Genomic DNA, 25,657 nt, shown 5'->3' with positions numbered 1-25,657 from the left:
ATACGCCTTTCCCACCTCTCCTCTCTGACTTCTATAATTCTTAATCACTAGCTTCCTTTTTTGTAGACACACTAAAAAACATTGAATCCAACGAGTGGAATACAGAAAGACTTGCTAAGTAGTGGTAGGTTCCAGATATGTTTTCCCATGTGAAGAAGGGGAAAAAATGGTGGTGTTCCCCAGGGCTCAATTTTGGGTCCAGTCTTGTTTAACATCTTTATCAATGATCTGGATGAGAGGATTGAGTGCTACTTAAGGAATTTTGCAGATGACACCAAGCTGGGTCAGAGTGTCGATCTGCTTGAGGGTAGGAAGGCCCTGCACAGGGATCTGGACAGGCTGGATTGATGGGCCGAGGCCAACTGTAGGAGTTTCAACAAAGCCAAATGCTGGGTCCTGCAGTTGGGTCACAACAACCCCATGCAATGCTACAGGCTTGGGGAACAGTGGCTGGACAGCTGCCCAGTGGAAAAGGACCTGGGGTGCTCATCGACAGCCAGCTGAACATGAGCCAGCAGTGTGCCCAGGTGGCCAAGAAGGCCAATGGCATCCTGGCTTGTATCAGGAATAGTGTGGCCAGCAGGAGTAGGGAGGTGATCTTGTCCCTGTACTCAGCACTGGTGAGGCTGCACCTTGAGTACTGCTTTCAGTTTTGGGCCCCTCACTACAAGAAGGACACTGAGGTGCTGGAGCATGTCCAGAGAAGGGCAACGAGGCTGGTGAGGGGTCTGGAGAACAAGTCTTGCGAGGAGTGGCTGAGGGAACTGGGGCTGTTTAGTCTGGAGGAGGCTGAGGGGGTACCCTCTTGCTCTCTACAGCTACCTGAAAGGAGGTTGTAGTGAGGCAGGTGTTGGTGTCTTCTCCCGACTCACTAGCAATAGGACGAGAGGCAATGGCCTGAAGTTGCATCAGGGGAGATTTAGATTGGATATTACGAAAAATTTCTTTACTGAAAGAGTGGTCATGCATTGGAACAGGCTGCCGAGGGAGGTGGTGGAGTCACCATCCCTGGAGGTGTTCAAAAAATGTGTAGATGTGGCACTTCGGGATATGGTTTAGTAGGCATAATGGTGTTGGGTGGATGGTTGGACTTGATGATCTTAGAGGTCTTTTCCAACCTCTGATTCTATGATTCTATTAAATAGCCGTTGACAGGGGCAGAGTTTATAGAGCTTACCTCACACAGAATATGGGAGGCTTACATGTTGACTATTCCACTTGCTTAAAAGTCTCTGGTCTGAAATCCACACAAGTGAAGGAAAATCCTGCTTGAGCCTTCCCTCAGCCCTTCTCTGCCCACTTTTTCTGGAGAGCCCAGTGCATTGCCCTGCCTGCCTGACACATCATGGCCTTACGCGTTTTGTGTGTCTACTTCAATCTAATGAAGAAAGTTTCTCACTGAGCTGCACTGTCAATCACCTCCTCCTGGAAATTATATATACTTTATATTCTGCATGAGAAGCAGAGAATTAATAAGTCCTTGGTTCATCTATTAAAATATTTATTCTCCAAGTTCTTTCTACCCTCTCTTTTTCTTAGATATGGCAGTGAGTGATTAAAAGATCTGTCCTACATTAAGGGCTTTTGCAAGTAATCCAGAAATCTTCATTATAAAAAATATTGTTTCCTCTGGTGAAGGCTCCTGAAACTCAAAGTACAACACATATTTTCAGCTGCCATCAGTGTGCATACAGACCTGACTAATTAGACACTAACAAGCATATTTTGCCTGAATCTATTAGCACACAGTCTGAACCTGAGTATTTCTGGTAGCAGTCTTGGTGTTGCCTTCCCTGAGCTGGTGTGAGCTGCTGATTACGGGGACATAGGTCTGAAATAATGAAAGCGTCTTCTTTTCACTCAGAAGTTGATCCTGCTGATCACCTTTCCTTGCTCAATAGATGAATTGTGGTTTTTTATCCAAAAGGTGGAGACTTTACACAGCGGAAGCAAGACAGAATTCTGTGTCCTCAAGGTGATTTGTATTACTAGCTAAACACACAAATGAGGAGCTTGGAGGAAAATAGGTATCGAAGGAGAAACACGGGTTGTGATTCAGGCTGAGACAAGGGCATTGGATGGCAGATAATCGCTGTGATATTTGGAAGGAGAAATGCAAAATATTTTGTCTCTGCAGAAATCTCAGGTTCATTAAGCTGTTCAGCAGAGATCAGAAAGCTGCCTTTGTTCACCAGGAAGGGCCTTGTGGTTTTACCAAAGGGGTCAGTTTGGCCTCTTCCAAGGCATTTATTTGTAAGGACACATTTCCTGCCTCACGTCAAAAACTTCTGCCTTGCTGGTGATGCTCAGGGCTTAGGCTGCACTTGTGGCTTCTCCACAACCTATCCACAGAGCTGGAGTCCAGTTTGTCCAGCACTTTGGCATCTCAGCTAGAGCAGGGTGACTGGTTAACCTCCATGGCTGTCTTTCTGCTGATCTAAGCAGTGGATTTTCACATTATCCAAGCACCTAAAGGGGCAAAGGAGGCTGCTTTTTTCCTCACTGTCTGGCTTTGTTTCTTTTCATGGCTTTGTAGCTTTAGCCCGGGAAGTTTACTTGATATTGCTTGACTGAATGAACACAGAAGCACTTGGAACAGCAATACTTGGAAAATATGTTGGCGGTATTTCTACCAGTACATTGTTTCCCTTGTTGATAGAGGCCCTCAAGAACAGAGATGATGGTGTTATTTGCCTGCATGTAGGCATCTATCGGTAACTGAGCTGTCTGCTGTCCACTCTACTCAAAGCCTTTGCAGAGAAATGGGGGTTTCTAGGGGTGACTTACTTTGCCTAAGCATAGACAGCTGCCTGTGATTAGAGGAATTGCTCCCTAAACACACCCATTGATTTCCAGAGCCCAGGGAGAGAGATTGGGACTCTACCCAGATGACTACATAGGCAGATGTCTAGGGTTAAGTAATGTCCTTCTGTTTGTACAGAATTTGGCACAGCTTGGGCTCCCAGGCGCTACCATCCTGTAGCTCATCAACTGTGATAATGATGCTGGGAGAAGCAGACATGGAGAAAAGGAAGTCTTTACAAATCTGAACTCATGAGATATGCTTTTGACTGAGTGATCAGTCTCTCACTTCTAAAAAAAAAGAAGTCTCAGTCTTGCCAGCACTGAGGATACTGTTAAAGCTGGCTCAGCTAGTGAGGTGGTAAGATCGACCTCTTGTGCTTAATGCTGTCAGTGATCTGCATGGTCCAGCACTAATTTCCTGTAGTCACAGGTGGTTCTTCACTAGCAGGTGAAGATGGGCTTGATCTCTAGCCGCTCAGGCTCCCAGCATGATGCCTGCTTAGTAAAGCAAAGAAGGTTTAGCAAGAGTGGAAAACACTTCTGCGATAACTTAGTGTAACAATGCCTTAGAGAGATGGCTCAAAAGAGACCCACTTATCTTCTCACCCTTCTACACTAGTGCAGTTCATCTGCTTCCTTGCAGTAAAAGAAAAGACATGTGAGGTCCTGATGGTTTAGTTCCCAGATGAATGAGGTCAGTTGTCTCTTGTGTGCAGTTATGAGCAGGAGTCTCCTTGTTTCTCTTATACTGTCTGCTTTTCCGCTGGGCCATCTTTGAAGAGGCATGTATCTGTGCTAACACAAGTCCTGTCCAGTAAGACTGAGCACCTTCTTTGAGCAAGTATTTTATTTCTGGGCTAATAAACGTCCAGTGAAATTGTCCAAAGGTATTTCTTTCTTTTCTTTAATAAGGTGTCCCCTTCATAAGCAGAACATAACATTTCTGGAGGAGAAGTGCTGTTTCCAAGGAGGAGCTGCTGGCAGCACCTGCAACACCTTCAAGGAATGATGAATTCAATCCAATATGTGTGCACGGCATAGGGTGTTTTATTATACCTTTGTGTACTTGGAGCCTGTGTATTAATCATCACCTAGAAGCAAGAAGAAAATTGTTAGAGTCTCTTGAGGTGAAGGCTGTGTGTAAAGAAGCTGAGGGCTTTGTGGTATATTGTAGTGGTTTGGAAGCTGAACTGACCTGCATTCTTTTTTTTTTTTTTTTTCTCCCCTTAGCACAACCAACCGTGGCTACAGAAAAGGATTTCTTGCTGTAGAAAAAGAAAAGCAGGGTTTTATGTATTTCCTACCAGATCAAAGTGAAGAGAGCTGTAATTTTTCATCCTTTTGGCATGGTGATTGAGGATTAGGTACATTTAATCTATGTAATTCATGGACTGTGGTGGGCTTTTTATTCAAATTCTACAGCATTTACATTAACACTGATGTGCACTTTTAATAGTGGAAGGCAGAGTTCTGACGTGACAGAAAAAAAATGATGCTTTTTTTTAATTGTAATCCAAAGATGATCTTTAATCTCATCGATGTATCTGCAAGTAGACATCTAGCCTGCATATGAGGTAGTGCGCAAAATCTGATGCCTACATGTTCCCATGAAGAGCTACGCTTTTGCCTCTTGGCTAGCAGGAGGGAGAAGACAAAAGAAACTCAAAAGCAAAAATCAAAATAATCTTGGTATGTTTGTTAAGAACATGAAATGTGATACAAAAGTGGCAGGTCAAATCAAGTGTTCCTATGGTTCTGTATACTGACTCCAATGCTGGTGAGAACTGGAGGCTTAGGAAAGAGTGTATGACAGGGCTAGCAATCGTAGTGTTTTCCCCTAACTTTCTTTAAAATTAGAAATTTTCTGTGCCTGAACAGGGTTTATTGACCTTTAGCAGAAATCTCCAGTCTTCTCAGTCTTCCCTGGAACCTGTACACATTTTCTGGATTTGCAACATCCTTTGTCAAGGAATTCTGCTTGTGAAGAACCACATCCTTTGTTTATTTTGAATCTGCTTCCTACTACTGTTATTTGATTTAATAGTCCTGCTATTAAAACTTGGAAGTGCGAAGTTACAGGTCCAGCCATGGTTAGTTTTGTGTGAAAGGATGGTCCAGAATGCCAATTCAGGGACTTTTTTGCCAATCAATTACTAAAAGTATTTGCAATTTTCTTTTCTTTCCAGAAGAAATAAAATGAAGCCTATGCCTAATTACTTGTATTTACCCCTTTTGCTTGCGTGTTGTGGTAGCTGCATACACAAATCAGGACTAAACTTTTGTTTGCACAGCTCAGAGAGCTGTGTTAACATGACACCAATCTAATGTCATCAACTGCCTGAGGGAAAAGAACCCACAAGTTAGGCCAAACAAGCTGGTTGATTGACTGATGGCAATAAAACCCTCGTATAGGGCTACCACAAAGTTCGGATGGTTTGGCGAGGCCCTCTCAGCTGTATTGTCTCACATTTCTCTCCGATTCTCTGTAAGTGGACACTTTAATGAACACCCAGTCAAACGCGTCTTCTGCAGAGAGTGGTGCTCCCCTCCCCATGCCTCTGTGTTGTGTTTTGCCACACAAGAACAAACAGCCCAGCATTTCAAAACGGGGTCATCATCATTGCAAGAGAGCATGGGAAACCAGAACGGCAAATTAGGTCACAGCTGCTTACAAACCTTTCTCCTTCATCAGCCCTAGTGCTCTTTTTCATAAATTAAGCTATAAACTCTCAGGGCAGGAGAGTATGTCTTCCTGGCAGCCTGGATAACACCTACGATAATGAAGCCTCCTTCCTTCTTATGGCCTCTAGGCATCATCGTAATATAAATTATGAATAAAATGATTCTAGTTCTTGGTCACAAAGCATGGACAGAAGCATTCATGTAAACTGGGAACACAATAATCAAATACTTTGTAAAAAGGAATTAATAATCACTATTCCCAAACATGCAAAGCTCAGGAAGGATGCTCAATTTATTGGCTGAAAACGGAAGGCCTTCGCTCATAAATAGGGGATGTGAAAGTTCTCAAAACTAGTCTTCTTGGGTGCCTGTGGGTCACATTTCCAAGAGCATTTGTATGCCTAAAATTGCTGACATCAAAAATTCCACTCCAGGAGCATTTTTCCGTCTTTTGGCACCCAGAGGTACTGGACAACTGGTGTTGTCACGCTCTGGAAGGAGGCAGCCTGGCTAATGGGTCAGGCTGCAGGGCTGGAAGCTGAGTTGTGGTTTCTCTCTCCAGCCACTGACCCTGTCCTGCAGTGTTAGAATAGGCCATAAACTTATCACACCCCCTCCCACACCTCATTACTGCCCATTTGTAAACAAGGTGCAGTTTTACTCACTTTCAGAAAGTGCTTTAGGCTCAGCGAGTGATAAAAAGTGACTATTTTCATTCTGGGGCAAGACTCTAGTTCATTGTCGAAGGTCTTGCTATTTTTGCTGACCTTGCCCGCAGATATGCTAAACTGTGTGTTACTGCTAACTGTGATAAGGCTTCTCTGGTGTGAACAAATATTCATCAGGAACTTAACTGAAGCAATTGCTTCAGTTTAAATAGCTGAACAGTGATCTACTGAATGCAGATTAGCTACAGATCCTGTAGGACTGTTCCTATCAATGCTGAAGATAAGGAGTTTACGTTACGAAATCCCCAATCCATTCTTTCTTCTCCCCTTGCTGTGGAAAGTCTTTCCATCTTGAAAAATACTGGTTATAGCACCTCAGCTTTCTTAGTATGAGTGCACTCCTCAGGATCAGCTAGGACTTCTTGCAGAAAAATTCCTGCTGTCACAGAAAACTTGTGTGGCAGGTATCCAAACTGAATGCGTGTATACAGCTACGGAATTAGGGATTGCCATCACGAGAGTGTTGGGAAGACTGATAGATCAGAGAAGTTTTAAACTTTAAACTTTATTAAATCCACTTGTTAAGAACACCCTTTGTGCTCGTGGCGAACTCCCACGCGTTGTTCAATGTCGTCACTGTTGGTCTTTAGCAGCGGTATTGTAAGTCAGCTCTGAGGACACGGCGCTGCGGAGATGGTACCTCACAGCTGGCACCGATGGCTGTGCTCTTTCGTGGTCCCTAGTTGCTGAGGCTGGGTGATCATGCTTGAGAGCTCATTCATGGGGGAAGCCAGGACTTAAGTGGATTTGTCTTCTTTCTCTGATTTTTTCTTGCTTACGCCTGATGGTTTTATGCGATTTCCTGGTCTCAAAAAGGAGGAACTCATCTGCTCACAGGATCACTTAACTTGTTTTTTGCTTTTCCAGTCATCTTTCTTGTGCATTTGGCGGGATGTCCGGACTGTTTGCAGTCCCTTGCACTTATCTTATCCTCTGTCTGGCAACTTTTGTTACTTGAATGCCAGCTACCTGCAACTACACCCATCTTTGGTAGTCATGTTGCTCACGTACTTATGCAAAATGCTTATACATTACATCTTGCTGTGCCTTGAGTGTTACAAAATATTTACATTCTGTTGTTAGATACAGAATCCTTGTACGCGTTTAGGTTGAAATCAGATTAATATTAATTATGCTCTGATTAATATATTTCTAATTTCTAGGTTACGTAGACCTCTGTTTTTCTACACCCGCATATTTGCAATGTTGTCCACCTTTCTGACCTGTCTTTCTGTGGCACAGCAGGCTTGTAGCCTTTACTCTTTTACTGTCTGAACACTGGCGGCCACACTGCGTTGTGACCTTGTAAAACAGATGGATATTTTGTCAGCCTTTCCATGGCTATTTCTGCAGATATTGAATCTGCAATAGCCTGCTGGGGAAGAAAAAGAACTGTATTCAACGGCTAATAAGGCTCTTCATAACTCTATCTCAAGGACAAAGAATCCTTTGCTCTCTCTAGGGAAAGCAATTCTGCGAAAATATAAGGTCAAGGAGTGGGCCACATCGCTGGCAGTATGATGTAGTGTCATTTGTAAAAATGATACTTGGATTAACTGGTCAGTTTGTTGCTTCCCCTTTGAACTCATCCTGTCACTTTGATTTGGGAAGCTGCATTCCTCGGTGGACAGAAGGTTTGAAGAATGAGAATGAGATCCTCGACTTTGTCCACAGCTCTACTACCATCTTCCGTTCTGACCCTGAACAAACCACCGTGGACGTTATTAAAATGCTGGAATAGCAGTCAGCCAGGATAAAAATATGTTTTGTATGAAACATAATTTTGTCTTGGTATGGTTGGCGTTCCTTGAGATAATTACAGGGAAAGTCATTGATTCTGAGGGAACACAGCTATACCAGTGCTCAGGAAGATAAGTCTCTGAAGGGACCTCGTGTCTGGTGCCCTCTGCTCCTTGGTGGTCCTTCTGGGCAGGACCACACCACAGACGGCCTAGGGATGTGAAAAGGTTTGTTCTGCCCATTCCAGGTATTTGTACTCCTAACAGCAGGTGAGTCGGATCCCCAGGAAGCCCTTGACCCACTTTACTCTTAGCTTGCTCATACCCTCAGTTTACTCATGAAGGGGAAATTCTGACACCTGCTTTACAGCAAACGCTTAAGTAAATAAGGCAGCTGCTGTTTATATTGGTGTAATCATTCGCTGAGGTTGTGCTGAATAACGGGATGGCTGAAATGCTAGCTAAATTTCTACTAGTGTCCTCTTCCTTCCTAATTGATGAGCTGTTTTGTTATCAGCTGGACGAGTCAAGCAAGCATTCCTGGACCAAGCTTTTCTATTCGCCTTCTTGGACAGCAAGGGAAAGTACCTTGGAACAGGAGCTTGCAAGTAACTGGTGGAGTTAAAAGCAGTAGGGGTACTTACAACTAAGGAAAATAAAGTGAAAATGTTTGCCTTTGGGGAATACAGTCATGGATCATATTGAGAACTTACTTAGACGAACCTAGCCATGACAGAAAGGGGTTTTTTTTAGTTCAACAACGTGTTGTCCTATGTAGTTCACGAAGTGGTGCACCAATTCCCAGGCCCAATGATATGCTCATGAGTTCTCCCTGTGATCTGGGCCTCATCTTATGGCTCTATTGCAGTTTATTGAACTAGCCATTTAACTACTTAAATATTAAAAACATTCAATTAACTTTCCTTGGATCTATCTGGCACTAAGAAAGGAAAAATTCTAGGGTTTAAAATGTGTGACTTGGCATGATTAAATGGTGAAATGAATAATGTTTTAATGAGTGATTTGTAATTATTTAATAATTAAAGAACTCTTATGAATATTCTTGAACACCCTGTGGAAAATCTAAATGGTATGCTGATTTCATCAAGCATTCAAATCTAATCAGAATTTATTTTTATAGCACCATTTTAAACATAGTCTACAAGAACATTGCCACAATAATGCCAACAGAACAGAAAATCTGTAATAGCTCTTCTTTTTTAGTTTAAGATCTTGATTTTTCCATGCAAAAGATTTTTCTGCACTAACGGACTGCAGCTGAACTCTATTCCAAGTCCCGCAGCAGTCAGTCAGGTTTCATCAGTGGTTCAGTGACAGGTTAAGGGTGCATCAGTTTTGGCTTGCAAATACAGATGAACAGTAGCATCTTGCAGCAGGGAGAGCTGTCCCATTCACTCTTACCTGGAAAAAAAGACAAAAAGAGACCACGAAGGAAACCAAGAAGATGTGAAAAGGGAACTATTTCACTCCTGTCATGAAATCATTCAATCTCAGCTCAGCCCCTGGAAATCCGATTTCCTTTTAATTTGTGTTTCTGCAGTATGTACATTGAAGCTTTGGGCAGCATTTTAATAAGATGATGTTTTCTCTAGCTAATCCTGGAAATACTCATCCCACAGGGATAGCAGAGGTTCAAGAGCAAGGTAAACTATGCGAATCATAAGTCATCCCAGGTTTGTCTAACTCCAACATTCAGGGTCAGGTAAATTTTTATGTTAAACAGGTTGTTAACTAGTCTTCCAACAGCTCTGAAAAGGGATAACAGAGGCCTCTGGATGAAGGTTGTCAGAGATCCTTCACTCCATTTCAAAAATGACCTCTGCAGGCAAAAAAATAACTCCAGAAGCTTAACAGAAACCGCAGGTTGCTATTAAATTCTGAAAGCAGTTTGGTACGCTTATATTTGCTGGGATGGAAGAAGGACTGAATGAGGGCTCTCTTCCACATGGATGTCGATACAGTATTGCTTGTAGGGATATTATTGTCCTGTAGAGCTGCATGAATAATTCATTTTTAATTCCATATTAGATTAATTTCACCTCATCCTCTCCTCATGAATTGTCCTCAAATAAATTGTAATTTTCTTGACTGTATTTGTTATTCAGAACAGACTATAGGACTCATGAGTAATTCATTGCAGGTAGGTGACATTCAGAATTTGAAATGTTCAGGATGGGCACGCAGGTCATTGTTGTGCCCTGTTACATGGCTAAAAGTTACAGAATCACGATTCTACTTCCAACATGCATTTAAAAATCTGAAATTCACTTGCTTTTACTATTCTATAATGCTAATTCTAAATTCACCATATCAGCAATAGCTCCAGTAGATTCATTGGCTGGAATACTTGGAAGTAGGAAGACGTGCTGAATTAATTCATTGAAAGAGTCTGAAAGAAAATATTCATGCAAGCTTTTTATAACACCAAGTCTAGTCTAGTGACCTGACATTCTGCCAAAGACAGATTAAATAGAAAACTTATTATCCACTGTCCAGCTTCTGCTTTGAAATTTATACCTCAACTTTCCTTCTTTAGGTGATATAAATGGAATGTGATTTTGATCAGAGTTTATCACATCAACTTTTTTCCCCCTAAAACTCCCATCTTCCCCTATTCCCACCTGACAAAAACACTGAAAGATAAAAAAAGAAGTTTTTTGATAACTCCTTGGTTTTGTTGAGACTGAAAATAATTCCTATGGTGACAAAGGGAAACTATTTATTTTTTTTAATAGTAGAATGTTTTGATCAGTTGAGTCATAGAGTTCTTTCAGTTGATGTTGGTTTTCATTTCTAGCCATGGAACACTTGCCTGTTGGTAAGTTCCCCTCATCCAGAACCGGGTTTTCTTCTGTCCCTGAGCAAGTTTACGAAGGAAACTGGCGATGCCAGTTATGTGATTTCCTGCTCTTTCAGTCCAGCAGGTTTTCTTCACAGTAGAGAGGGTTAAACATCGGAGATGTGAAATGGCTAGAGCTTTGTGAATAAGAATAATAACAAGAAGAAAAATGTGGAAGAAATGATTGGGGATTGGAAAGGGACAGCGCCATAAAAGAAAGTCCAAGAAGCGGAAATCCATGGAAAGCTTCCATTTTCAAAGGGAGGGAAATCACAGATGGAAAAAGAGAGAAACAGAGAGAAGGATAGCTCAAAAAAAGTGCAAAAACCTGAACAGTGGGATCCAAGCAGCTTCTCTGTCATTGTTGGGCCTGTAGTGTAAGCAATTACATGAGCTTTCCGTACAGCCAGTAGAGAACAGGAGGTATCTCCAGACCGCCATATATCCAGTGTGAGAAAGGCATTGAGGGGAGGTAGGATGAAGCAGCTGTCACTGGAGGGCCGTAATGAACAGCACAGCCTAAGTCTCTCCACTTTTTTTGACAGCTAAATTCAGGCAAAAAGAACCTTACAGTGCAAAGAAGAAGTATAAGAAGGCAGGTGAGCAGAAATGGAGAAATTAGAAGAAATTGCCCAAAAGGGTGCTATTTACTGTGCTTTCCTGTGTCCCCAGATAGGCTGGGAATGGAACAGACATGGACAGCTCTCCACTCTGAGCCTCTTCAAACAGACTGGGTCCTCAAGATTTTGCCTTTGCATTTGGCAGGGAAGGATACTCTTTTATCCACACCTTGAAGCAAGAGCACTCATCATACAGTTGTTTTGGCTCATGGGAAAACTCTTCTCTTCACCATCCTGAGGCATTTAAATTTCATACACTCTTGTAGACATGGCTCAAGAGGAATATGGCACCCCAAGGCAAATATTTATGGAAGCACTTGTGTTTGGCTTCTGAAAGATACAGCAAGTATTTTTGGTACAGGGCTTCAAGTTACAGGGCTCACCGGATATAATCTGAGCAGGTAGCAAGGTGAAGTTAGGATGTCTTTTCCCAAGTATCTCCAGTGAGGCTGAAAAAGGATTCACTATTCACAAGGGGTTTGATAAATCACAGAGAAAGGTCCAGCCCAATAGCCGTCATGCTGTGTATCATGTGGGTAGCAGAGGGAGAAGCCCTTCAACTATAGCCCCCGAGTTTTCTGTCCTGTTACTGTCAAGGATGATACTCAGGGTCTCATCTTTTTTCCCTCGTCTTCCAGAGAAAAAGAGTTAAAAGGTGTAAATCGGCAGTATATGAAGAGCACTGATTAAGGAGTCAGATGCCATTTAGGTTACAAGCAGAATTATCTTGCTGCTGTCTTTACAGGGTCCAGTGGGTGCAGCTGTGCTTCAGCAATCCATTTCCATGCACGATGTGATGCGTCACAGTTTGTGGATTCTGCTTTGGGTCTGCCCTCTGGAGAGACAGCAGCAGGTTTGGCAGGCCAGCCCTGAAAGGTGTGTGGGCCTTTGTGCATTCCCAAGGCTTAGCAGCAAGTGGCTCGGCAGGTCTGGAGGGTAGTGTATTAGTCTTCGCTGGGAATAGCCTGTCTCTGAGGTAGTAATAGGGATTTCAGGCTGGTGCATCACGTTGCTTTGGAGAACGAGGACAAAACAGATCTGTCAGGCCTGAATGAAGAAGGATTTTTGCTGAAACTCCTTGGAATTGATTTCTTTCCAGTTTTCTTCTTGGTAAATAGTCAGCACAGTTGGGTTCAACTTACAAAATATCATTGATTTCTCTCCCCAAACCACAGATGATTCAGCTTGTAATTTCCTCTACAATTATAGAGCAGGTCTCCTTAGAAACTGCTTGTATCCATTCAAAGTTTCATCTTATGGAAACCACATTTCCCCTCTCTTTGGCCAGATGTGCTTGGCACGAGTCCAGACGAAAAAGGAGGGGGAAGGTACGATAAATATTCTTCTGCTCCCATTCTCTCTTTTCTGCTTCCTGAAAGGAGATTCACAGCATTACAATTTCAGCTCTGAGTGCTTTGGGGTCTCAGACCATCCCAAGCTATGGGGTCGGCTATGGGGCTGCTGGTGGCTCTGCAACAGAATGGCCAGCATGTTGCATAATCTTTGTCCTCTAAGACAGGGCAAGGGTGCAACGCAGCGGTCATGGTTTCTCTACCCTGATACAGTGTCATGCCACCAAAGGCTAGTCAAGCCAAGCTGATTGCACAACTGGCTCTGCCTTGGCTGGCTGTCATGTGTTTCTCCTCACATACAGCTTCAACAACACGCAGGGGAAGTCTCCACCTTCTCTTGGCATCCCCTGTGACCCTTAAAGCAATCCATCCTCATGCAGGGAGTCCCTGTCATGGAAATTGCTTGGCTTCTGGGTTTGAGAGATAGGCTGAGATAAACCACAGGATCTAGTATGGACAGATAAATCATAGGACCTAACGACAGTTTGCAGAGCTTTGCAAGAGAGAAGCTTGTGCTGGGGCAAGGTCACAGGCAGAGTGTCTCTAACCTCTGCTCTCTCCTCAGTACTTTTCTGAAAAGGTTAAGATAACATTAAATTCATTTCACATTTATTAAAAAAACCCTCAGTTTTTCTGCCTTGGTAACTACAAAGTGGGTCTGTGCTGGCAACAGAGGCAGAAACAATCCCAGTTTGCCCATATTTTGATCTTCACTGTGCCATGAGAAACCCCCAGAGTGATTTGATTTCAATCATCGGAGTGGCTGTGGATTGACAGTTGCATAAAAGATGTTGAAATTGTGTGGAAAGCTTACGCCTACACCAGTAAAGGGATAGAAAAAGCATAAGGAACAGATACAAATGGAAGTGAGGCCTCTATAGGACAGAAAGATGTAGGTATGTATGAATGTGTTTCTACATATAACACGCTTATGGATGTGTATGTATAAATGCATAGATATATACATGTGTGCACATACATAGACTCAAATACACATATGCATAACAGGTATGTAGAGGTATTAAAAATATGCAAGGAATATTAAAGCCCATCACCTTACTAATAAACTGAGAGTGATCTAAGAAAAGATGCGGTAAAAAATATATAGATACCAGTTTTATGGATGTGTGCTCTTCTTCCCTTTTATCCCTTCCTCCTCTTCTACTTAGGGAGAGAAATCTTTGTCCTTGAGGTATTTATATTATGCCAGCTTTTGCCAGCATGGTTCTTTGTTCAGGAAAATGAGAACACTTCCAGTATTATACCCGAGAGCTTTTGTTGTATGAGTGCTTTTCCTCAAACAGAGGTGGGTGGGATCTGGTCTTACCAATACCTTTGTGTACCTTGTTTTACGTATCAGGCTCTTAATCTGAACAATTCATTGAGAAATCATATGGGTCTGGAGGGCAAATTCCTGCCTCAGAATGGGAGGCAATATGTGACACAGCCGTCACCCCAGCATTTCAGCCAGCACTGTAAAGTTGTTTTCTGAGGCTAGACAGGTGTGCACGTGGAGATTTAATTTGTGTAAATTTTTTTTGTGCTGTGGTTTGGATAGGTGCCTGCTTATCCCTGTGTCAGCTGGAAGGCAACACCTAACATAGACTTTGCATAAACTGTCCCTTCGGGAGAGGATTTTCACATAATGCCAGTATTGAGGTTGGCTGGTAAAATAATGTTATGGGACATTGCTGAGAAGCTTTGCAAGCTCTATTAAATTTACATAGGCTCCTACCCATTTCTTAAGTCCTGTTCAAACATCCTTGTGTACAACAAATAACTTCCCCAGTCCCTCAAAAAAGCACTGATGCATAGTGCACATTTTCACTGCTGCACTTCTTCAAAATCCGAATATTTTGTAAAGGGGCTGAAATGACCTCTGTTCTTCCTCTGTACAAATACAGGCTACAAATACACCACTGAGCCCAGAGAATTTGTTTCTTAAAATTACTCTTGACTCTTAATTAGGGGTGGGATATATTTTGGTGAGGATATACTTTTTATATACACCCCAGACTGGAATCCAGGTCTTCCCTAAGATGGGCAGTGCGGGTGGTTTTCAAGAGATTGCTTGGTGATCACTGAGGTCTAAGTGTCCTTCAGCTTTTTGGAACACTCTCTTGGAAGCCTGCACTAGGGCATGTCCCCAGGCATGGCAGACGCCTCGTAGTGACAGTGCAGGGGACTGAGATCTAAAATCACACCAGGAAACTCTTTCTAGATTAGCTTATTTATGTACCGACTGCAAAACTGCACTTGACTTCAGAAAGCTGCTTTGTCTTCCACGTAATTCAATGCAAGCTCCATTCTCTGTCTTTTGAAATGAGCAGCAGCGGATGAGGATTATTGTGCTAATCCTGCAGAACAAGGGGAAATAAGTGACCAGAGTTTTCTACCCACTCTTCCGTCTCACCACAAAATATTTGTAAAAGATGTCATTTCCGAAAGCTTGCCACTTGCGAAACTGCAGTCTCTGTGCTCCAGCTAGATGCATAATTCCTACAGGTGCTGACACGTTTCACCACCTCTTTTTGTTTTGTTCTTGAATAATCTGTGAATTAACCGTGATCATCCCAAATGCATTCATTACCTGGTACTATTCACTGCACACTTTTGACAAACAATCCTTGGCTTGCTGGCTCTTTGTGAACAGCCGTATTCCAAATATTCATGCAAATGCGCGAGCCATGCTGTCTGCATCTTTCTCCTGACTTGATGGAATTAATTCTCAGCAGTAGGGTTTCAGAGAGTGAATTAAAAATTTGATTTCTGTGACTATCTTGCAATACTTAGTGAAAAATTACTGTCTCCCTCACTCATTTGCTACTATGTCGTAAATTGGTACAGAAAGTAGCAAGGGTTCAGGGATCACATCTAAAAATGGGATTTTTAGATTTTCAAGATTTTCAGCAGAATTCACAGCCCACAACCCCACCCCTGAAAGTCAGTGGGACACTGTAATTCCATTTCATTAGGACTTAAATGAAACTTTCCGTCTCTGCCTTATTAGCACAGCTGAAACTGGCTTGTTTGAATCACAGAACATTTTCACAGGATTTTCCTGGGTCTGTTCTTTCTGCCTTCATGAAGATGTCTGTTTGCTGTCTGGTTCTCACAGCATGGACATGTTCTGCTTCCCAAAACCTCTGCCTGATGTTAGGATGCATGATGCTACTCATTTGCACTCCAGCTCTCAGCAGCCCTATGCGTCCACGCAGAGATGGTTTTTGAAGGCTGGGCAGGGGTTTCACAGGGAGAATCAGAGTGGTCAGATGCATTGCAAAACAGCAAAGATGTGGTCATCCAAAAGTAACAGCAGTGCAATGGCTGAGGTTGTGCAAAACACTTAGATCAGTTCCCAGATCTCTCTGTCACACTTTCTGTCTCCTCTTCCTCTACCCCTGTGTTGCTAGGATATTTGTCAACAGAATGGAAATGATACTGTTCCAGGGGAGAAATAGAATTTAATATTAATACTATCTCCTGCGGAAAAGCGAGAGTGAGTCAGAGCCGAATAGAGTTTGTTTTATATATGAAGTCTTTCATTCTGCAAGGTAACTCAAAGCACAGCGCCGTAAATTTAATGCTACCAACTTGGGCGGCTGTGTAGGCAAACACAGCAGGCTTTGTGCATTAAGCAGCAACGTGCTCTCCTGTAGCCATTAGGGGCAGTTTCACTAGCAAAGAAATAGGGGACAAATGCTCATCAGAGTCTTTCTCAGTGGGCAGTATTTGATAAGTGCCACGAGAAGCTTTGAATACACACTGGGCTGAAATCAGGTAGGATCACCTCATGTTAAATGGACTCTGCTTTGTCTCTGTCTTTCCTGCCGTCTTTGGCTTCACCTTTATTTATATTCCTGCTCAAAATGAAGCTGTTCTGCTCTCCTCATCATTAACTCCTATGTTCATGCTGCCTTTATTTCCAAACAAAATAATCTAATACAATTTAAAATGTCAGTATTCAGTGATACAAAGCTCAAAATGAGCAGCTTTGCCTGTTTTTTTTTAAGTAAGAACTCCACCTTTCCTTTCATCTGTCATGTGTCATCATGTTTGACCTGTGTCCTGCCATGTCCTAATAATCTGTCCTACCAGATGCTGTGTAAGTAGCTGGTGCTTCCCCACACTTCAGCTCCCTGTGGGGAAGGAGGTTACCTGTTGAAGTAACCCTGCGCAGCTCTGCGTGCTAGTGTATGGGTATCACTGCCTGGTCAAGCAATACCAGCAAACGAGAGGCTACAGTTACTTCTGTTCTTCTCTGAGATGCTGCTTTCCCAGTTTGTGGCCAGGACAGACATAAGAGGAAGGAAGAGAGAAAGGATAGCAGAACTGGGGAAAAACATGGTGTTTTGTTGGTGCTTGCAGGATCCAAGGCAGATGGTCAGTCACAGATGGATGCTCTGGGCTGGCAGGTCAGCCACAACAGCTATCGCTCTGGTTGCTGGCTCCCTTCCCCAGTTAACTGTGTGGCCTGGTCAGCTCATTCTCTGTCTCTTTTTTTTACAGATCTTTCCCAGTCTGGGCAGCTCTGGATGGCTCATAACATCTCAGCCTGCTGGCTGCAGCACAGTGAGTCTCAAGATGGCTGAAAAGCCGAGTGCAAGATGGAGAGAAAAGGCAGATGATAGAGCTTTGAGGGAAGGGGACACAGGAGCACTGCGTGTTTCTGAGTCTTTGCCCACGCAGTGGATGTGATTGGGGAAGGACTCCAGTGGGGATCTCATGGAGCTACTGTGATTCTTTAGGTCCAAAAGGGCTTTGTTTCTCTAATGGAGCAGGGCTGGCCCCTGCCCTTTCTACAAGTCTTTCTTCCCTCCCCCACTTACTTAGCTTTTTTTTTTCGAGGAGGCAAAAATGCTCATCCCTTCATTATCTTATCTCATTACTTCTGGTGCATCTTTTAATGAACTAATTTCTGACTCCAAGCAATCTCTACACATTCTTTGGGCTTTTCCAGATGGAGGGTTTTATTGGTGTAATTCAATATCCTTCTACTCCTTTTGCATCTTTCCCATTTACACTGAGGTGTTCAAGAGTAACAGAATATTTATAAACCTGGTGTACACTTCCCAAGCTTCTATTCCCAACTAGTGTAAGCTAGCAAAGCCTCAGTCATTACTGTGTTCACCCGTAGGAGTCAACAACTGAATTTAAGGAACTCTCAGCTTTACTGACATTAATAAAAAATGGCAAAAATACTTTAGTGCTTCTTTCTTCCTGGCCCCATCCTTGGGCTCTTAGTCCCCAGCAGGTGAAGAGCTGCACTGGCATGACTCTACACGTTGAGACTTTGAGATGCCATTTTTCAGGCTGTTGCTGTCTGCCAGCAAAAAGTAATCAATTCTTTTGGAGATAACAAAGGGGGTTGTGCTGCATCATGGAAATATGCTCTTAGTGGTGTTAAATGGTTAAAATGTTCCAATATAACCCTCACTCTGTAGTTTTCTTCCTTGTTTTTATTCTCTGCTTCATTTACTAAAATTCCTCTGCAAGAAAACAGTGGGAGAAGGAAAAAAAAAAAGAACAAACCCTTTCAAAGCCACATGAAATTACATTTGAATCAGATGCAAATTCAGTCCTATTGTTCACAAATTGCTATGTGCAGCCTTTCTCTGACGGGTCCTGAAGCAAGTGCAGAAACCCTATCTCTGCAGCACCATGAAGCTGTACGAGAGCAAAAATAGGAGGGAAACACTGCATCACCGATATGAGCCCAGCCTCCAGCAGCAGAGCTCACTGGGTGCCTGCTGGCGTTATTACATGCACATCAGTAACCTAGAGCAATCAGAGCCTGAAGGATAAAGCTGGGGTTGGAGGGGCTTATGAGGAGAGGTTTGCTGGATGTGCAGTCACAACACACACACAAAGAGGCTAGGAGGACCTCGGGAAGCTTCTGGCTATTGAACTGTGCCGTCTCAGCAGTGATTATGACCACAGCAACAGGTATAGACAATATCCTTCTTGCTTTTTATGTGGGTTTCTTCACTGAGAGAATGTCCCTTTCTGCAGGCACTAACCACAGAAGTGTTAAATGCAGACAGCTAGAGAGTACGTGTACCAATGAGCTATTGGTCTTGTCCATCAACTTGCTTGGTAGCCGTGGTCTTCAGTCAGCCATTATGTCTTTTGTCTCTGCAGCTCCTTTAAAGCTGGGAATCCTGGGCTTTGTGGCACCATTAAAATAGGGTTGCAGCCTTTTGCTGAAAGAGCATAACCAGCAGCAGCTCCTGGAGATATGCCATAGCATTCCCAAGTGTAGCATGAGTTCAACAAATATCAAAGGTTTTAGTATCACCTGGGGATGATTAGTTCCCAGACAACTAATAATTATTTCAGAAAAAAAACAACATCAGATTTCTGGGATGAGATTTTCATCTACAGAGCACTGAAAGAGAGAGGTGCTGAATGCAGCCAAACAGTTTTCTTCTCCTGGCAGAGCCCCTAACCCTGATACATCAGCCAGGATCGCTGCTGCTCTCAGTAATCCCAGCAGGAGCAGCTCCATGTCACCAGGAGATGCTGACTGCCAACAGAAGGCTCAGCATCTCCAGCTCCTTAATCGTGAATGGTACCTTCAGACTCCATCATTCAGACTTGGCAAAGGCCAGTCAGTTTTACAACGTTCTGCTGCTTTGACCAGTACTGCTGTGTTTGTGGTTTATGTATTGCAGGAGGCTTCTCCTGCACAAGCAATTCAGCACTTTCAAGGGTATGTGGCCTTGCCACCCACTGGGGCAGCAGCAATCAACTGCAAGTGTATTCATCCAACAACACGTTTATTTTCATTTTCCCCACCTGTCATCTAGGTCACATTACCCAAGAAGAAGTTAGGTTTTTACCTGTCATTCCTGGACCATGCTTATGAGACATCCCCCAGAACAGTCAGCTGGAAAGAGCATCTCAGCTCAAAAGGGTTCAGCTGGGTGTGAATCAAATGGATTGTACAGACACAAAGATCACAGGAAAAGACAACTTCTAGCTTCTCTCTGACTATCACTTTCTGTTGGAGTCTTGCTCTGTCGCTGGGGGATATAATATTAAAGTGTTATTAACCTGTATTATTCCCCTTTGTCCTATCAACATCCAGGAATTAATGTAGATTAAATCCTACCAGGTGCACATGGTGTATTCTTGTTCCCTACATCCACGTTAAAGCATTAAAACATATCCTAGCTTAAAAAAAAAAACCAAAAAGAAATCCATGTTGCTTTTTCTGAACTGTGTGTTGATGTGAGTGATAGGGGAAAAGACAGATCTGTGACGGGAACAGTCCAGAAACAGCTTACAAAAGGCAGCATAAAACTGTTCCCATCTGTCCATGGCAATGATTTCGGCTGGGATTTTTAAAGGCACCTGATGTAGTAATGTGTCCAAAGCCAGAATGCTTTGCCAGATTCCCAGACTTTAATGTGGGATGAAGAGCATCACTGTATGGCCCACATCTGAAATGCTCCACTCTAACTTCCTGGGTTTTTGCTGACCAGTTTTATTTTTGATTTGAAGGAAAATGACTTGAATGAAACCAGTATTTTTGCTCTCCCAGTCAGCTCTAGCTGTGGCAGTAGTACTTCAGTTTATTTGCTCCCATTTCAGAGTCTTCAGTGTGTTTCAGTATGTCTACTTAGGCTCGGCAGATAGACAGATATGCTAACTGGCTGTTCGGCTGCTCCATTCTTTGAGGAGCTTTTATCCCTTTAACAACAACTCCAAAAATGGGTTTCTACCTGAAACAAGCAAGGAACAATTAAGACTTCATTCCACTTCTCCAGCCTTAGACAGGGCACCAGTGATCTTACCCTGTGCTTGGATCCCTTAAAAAACACATCAGCCTACATAATTGTCTTGAAAAGCCACGAGGATGGGGATGAAGCAAAGGAATCCTACTCTTTGGTGAGGTTTCAAACCTTCTTTCAGGTTTAGTGTGTGCCCTCAATGGACTGTCTCCCAGAGGAAGAGACAAAACAGAGGATGGGGCACAGATGATCCTGGCAGAAGCACGCTGGGCTTAAGCAGTACAAAGACAGCACTGCTGATGTCCTTTTTGGCTGCTGTTCTTGAACTAGGAGAGAAACATACCTAACGGTTGCACTAGCTGGTACTTTTTCTCCAGAATGAGCTGGCCCAACTACAGCTGGTTAAAAAAGTTCCATTTAGGTTGTTTTTCAGAGGTAAACTGGATTTTCAACTAAGAAAAAGCTCATTTTTTCCACGGAAAACCTTTGGCTTGGGAACTGTAATCTTAGTTTAGAAGGCAAAATAGGGTGTGATATGCTAGTACAATACACCCCCCATTTCTCTCAAAAATTGTGTAGGCTTGAGTCAAAAATGAGACCTATCTGTTTTAAATTGAAAAATAAAACTTTCCAAATCAATAAAGAAATTCTTACAAGTTTAATTAATTTTGTTGCTGCTAAAAACACCTCCCTCCCCCAAACTAAGCTAGCTAAGAACACGTGCAGGAGTACACTCAAACAACGTGCTAACAACGTAACAAAAATATTTACTTACATTGACTTTGATTCAATTAGATGTTTATTCTAATTATCTGACAGAAATTAGCTACCTTTCCTTATTAGACCCTAAACAAAACAAATTCAGTTAAATTCTACCAACTTGAATAACTCACAGGGGGAAACTGTGCGAAGAACTGAATACCCTGTTCTGCCTGGTAAGGGGGTGCAGCCTGCTCAGCCCCTTGCAGGATGAAGCCTTCTGAGCGCTCCCCTCTCTACAGGCTTGCTCTGCAACTCCCCAGCACTTGAAGGGATCACAGATATGTGAAGGGATAATGAGGTCTCTATCTATACAATTATAATGGATTACTAAAAGTATCAAAGTTGCTGTAAATAAATCATTATATCAGGCTCATTTAGCCTGATTCCTACCCTCAGATGGCTTGTAATACAGTCCTGGCTCTGAAAGTCAGCCATTCCTTCGCAATTAGATTTATCACTAATCAAAAATGGAAGCTATCCTGCCAGCTCTGAGTTGCTCTTGGAAATGCCGAGTTGGGCTCAAGTCTCAAAGCTATATTTATTCATTTATTCAAGTTTAAAAAACACCCATCTGCAAAGATTTAGATGGCCTAACTATTAATTAAATCTTACAATGACCATCTAGCAAGGTGCAGTGCCCACATTAACCCAACCATCTAATAAATCACAGCAGCAGAAGGGCTCCTTTCACCTCCTGTCTCCTGGCAACACGCCTTCCACCTGCCTCAAAAACTCCATCCAGTAAGTGGTTTGCAGCAATCACATCTCTGCAAGCCGCAGTTTTCCCTCTTCACAAAGCCTGGCGGGATGACATGTCTTGCAGGGACCGTGTGGCCAGACCTGCTCCAACCGTACTTGGGGCAGAGGTCTCTCACCAAGCTGGGGTTGGTGGCCTGCTGGCAGGACCTGGCTTGGCGCTGTCTGTCTGTCCTCCCACACAAGGGGACTTCGCATCTGTGAAGAACTTGCTCCTGGTCCAACATTATTGTAAAAAGCATCTCCCTTGTCTCCCTCACCACCATAGAATCACAGAATCATAGGTTGGAAAAGACCTCTAAGGTCATCAAGTCCAACCGTCACCCCAACACCACCATGCCTGCTAAACCATATCCCAAAGTGCCATATCCACACATTTTTTGAAGACCTCCAGGGATGGGGACTCCACCGCCTCCCTCGGCAGCCTGTTCCAATGCATGACGTCTCTTTCAGTAAAGCAGTTTTTCCTAATATACAGTCTGAACCTCCCCTGATGTAGCTTGAGGCCATCGCCTCTCGTCCTATTGCTAGTGAGTTGGGAGAAGAGACCAACACCTGCCTCACTACAATCTCCTTTCAGGAGGTTGTAGAGAGCAATATGCTCCCCCCTCATCCTCCTCTTATGCAGACTAAACAGCCCCAGTTCCCTCGGCTGCTCCTCACAAGACTTGTTCTCTAGACCCCTCACCAGCCTCGTTGCCCTTCTCTGGACATGCTCCAGCATCCAACGTCGTTCTTGTAGTGAGGAGCCCAAAACCGAACACAGTACTCCAGGTGCAGCCTCACCAGTGCTGAGTACAGGGGGACAATCACCTCCCTGCTGGCCACACTATTCCTGATACAAGCCAGGATGCCATTGGCCTTCTTGGCCACCTGGGCTCACTTCTGGCTCATGTTCAGCTGGCTGTTGATGAGCACCCCAGGTCCTTTTCTACTGGGCAGCTTTCCAACCACTCTTCCCCAAGCCTGTAACATTGCATGGGGTTGTTGTGACCCAAGTGCAGGACCCGGCATTTGGCCTTGTTGAAACTCCTACAGTTGGCCTTGGCCCATCGATCCAGTCTGTTCAGAACCCTCTCCAGAGCCTTCCTACCCTCAAGCAGATCGACACTCCCACCCAACTTGGTGTCATCTGCAAACCTCCTGAGGGAACACTCAATCCCCTCATCCAGATCATTGATAAAGATGTTAAACAAGACCAGACCCAAAACTGAGCCCTGGGGAATGCCACTTGTGACCAGTTGCCTGTCTTAAAAAGTATCTCCCTTGTCTCCCTCACCACCAGACCATATGGTTGGATCTGATGCCCGGCTCCCCACCGAGCCACACTTGCCGCTGACGCTCTCCGTTTCTGCTTCATTTTGTGTCCAAAATCACCACTTGGAGAGAAAAACGATTTTGTGTCCTGAAGGTCTCAGGTCACTTCTATTTCAGGAGCAGAGGGTCATGCAGAGGTGAGTATGATCCCTCTCCCCCACTGCCAAACACACCTACAAAATCCCAGCAAAGTAAATTTGTCTTCTGCAAATATGCATTGGGCCAGGATACCAAACAACGTACTGTGTGGGTGGATGTAAATAAAAATCCTTTTGCCACTGCAGTTTAGCCATCTCTTGGCAGCCATGGCAACCAAACAACCGTACTCGGATTCTCTCGTCAGTGACACAGAATAGAAGTTTATATAATGTATCACAGGATAGGTTTACACCAAGTTTCACACAAGGTGGTCAAAAGGTAATATTGTATTTACCTAGAGCTACAGTAAGAGCCAGCTGCACGTGGGAGGAGACATGTGGATATGACCAGATTATATTTTGTAGTTTAATCTCTTTACTGTCACATAAATAGATTTAGGTGTTAAAATGCTCTTTGAAACTGCTCCTCAGTGAAATCCAGTTCAATGAGCAGCATTCTGGGAGTCTCCAGATACAGTCTCCAAGGCCACTTTGAAGACATGAAAGTATTTTTCTACCACTGTACGACCTCATGAAATACTAATATCAGATATACTTCACAGGTAATTCTTGGTCCCTGAGGGGATGATTAAGGAGAGAAAGTAATGTCTTGTCTAGGGACAGAAAATCTGCGGGAAGGTGTAGGACTTGGTGCTGCAGGGTGGGAACATGGCTCCGTCCCTTCTGATATACCAGCCACAGAGTAGGAAATGTCATGCATCTGGTGAGGTTTGATGGCACAGAGCTTCCCAGCTGTGTAAAAAAGGAGTTCTCAAGCTGCTAAGGAGCATCGCTTTAAATTTCTTCCTAGTCCCTTGGTTTTGAGTGAAAAGTCTCAGTGTAGCCCCAAAGTCATTAGGACGAGGTGCAGACTGATAATTAGGGAAGATGCTGCTATGTGAAGAAGCTCAAAAATGGTACCCTAGACAGTGTACAAAAATGAAACAAGCTCTCAGATCTCCATAGCATGGAGGAGCACTGCATAAACATCTCATACGAATCCATGCTGCTAGTTTCCAGAATTATTCAGTAAATATCTCATGGCTAAAATTTCCTCGAAGAGCTGATGGCAGAGCTAAGTGTATTGATCTGATCCATGAGACCTTACTCCCTATCCTGTCACAGTGGTTTACACATTTCTGGCACCAGCATTGCAGTAATAAACCATCGTATTCGTATGAACACTAGTAATGTGCATTGGAACTAAGTAATTAAACAGGATAATATGTTTCAACAAAAAAACAATTTCAATCCAGCAGAAGCAGCAGGAAATAATTTAATTTTATTTTAGAAAATGCTTCTTTCATTTTTTTAAAGAACATCTTAAAAACTCATAACAATTTGAGTAAATGTGAAGGGAACTCTTTAGTTCTCTCTAAGCACTCAGAAAATGAGAAAATGGATGATTTAAGATGCAGAACATATAAACCTGGCCTCCTTGAATTTATCAAAGTTATCATAGGATCTGATTATAAAAGGGACGTTTTAAAAGAATAAGAGAATGCAGTAGAATAAAAAGCATGGACAAAAACTACACACATTAAAGAAATTATTGTTCAACTTGCTGCTGCATAACACATTAGTATAGCATAAACATTACATGCAGTTTTGCGATTTTAGCAAAAATGAGAGGAGGTAATTTTTAAGTCTTCAGACCAAATGGATACATCAGAGATTTGGATGTTTGATCTGGACATCACTTTAAAAGCAGAAATAGTACTGTGGGGTCCAGGATGATCTGTGGTTTCAACCTTAGGTATTACAACAAAGGCACAGCGCAGACCTTTGGTCACCTGCACAGCCTGTTCTACAACAGATGTTACCAGTGGGTCTCCTACCATGTCTGGTAGATCACATGTATGCACATCATCTTACTTGACCACAGACTTGAGACTGCACAGCTCCCCCCCTCAAGGTCAGGGCCTGGTGTTGACCATGTTGTAAAGACAGACATGCAGGAGATGGGTGTTTAAAGGCATTCAGGTCTTAAAATTAGGAGTCTGACTTAGTAACCAGTTGTTGGACTTTGACTACCTGGAGTAGGCTGCACATTGAGACTGCCTATGACAGATACTAACTTTGGGCATTACGGCTAGATCCTGACATCCTTACTCACATCCAGTGAGTTCTTACCTCTGCTGGTTGGAAAGGGTGTGGCAGCCC

General features: G+C 43.2%; 1 protein-coding gene across 1 annotated transcript in view; it reads right to left on the bottom strand.

The window, feature by feature from the left end:
* Positions 1-9,301: 9,301 nt before the first annotated feature.
* EPSTI1 (epithelial stromal interaction 1) overlaps positions 9,302-25,657 on the bottom strand; it is a 121,357-nt gene continuing 105,001 nt past the window's right edge. Inside the window, exon 12 of the mRNA XM_075422350.1 lies at positions 9,302-9,376. The gene's annotated coding sequence lies outside the window, so the exon portion shown is untranslated. The remainder of the gene's footprint in view (positions 9,377-25,657) is intronic.

This window comes from Opisthocomus hoazin, chromosome 1 (assembly GCF_030867145.1).
Source record: "Opisthocomus hoazin isolate bOpiHoa1 chromosome 1, bOpiHoa1.hap1, whole genome shotgun sequence".
In the NCBI taxonomy this organism is placed as follows: Eukaryota; Metazoa; Chordata; class Aves; order Opisthocomiformes; family Opisthocomidae; genus Opisthocomus; species Opisthocomus hoazin.
Note: the sequence above shows the minus strand (reverse complement) of the source record. Positions and strands in the feature narration are given on the sequence as shown.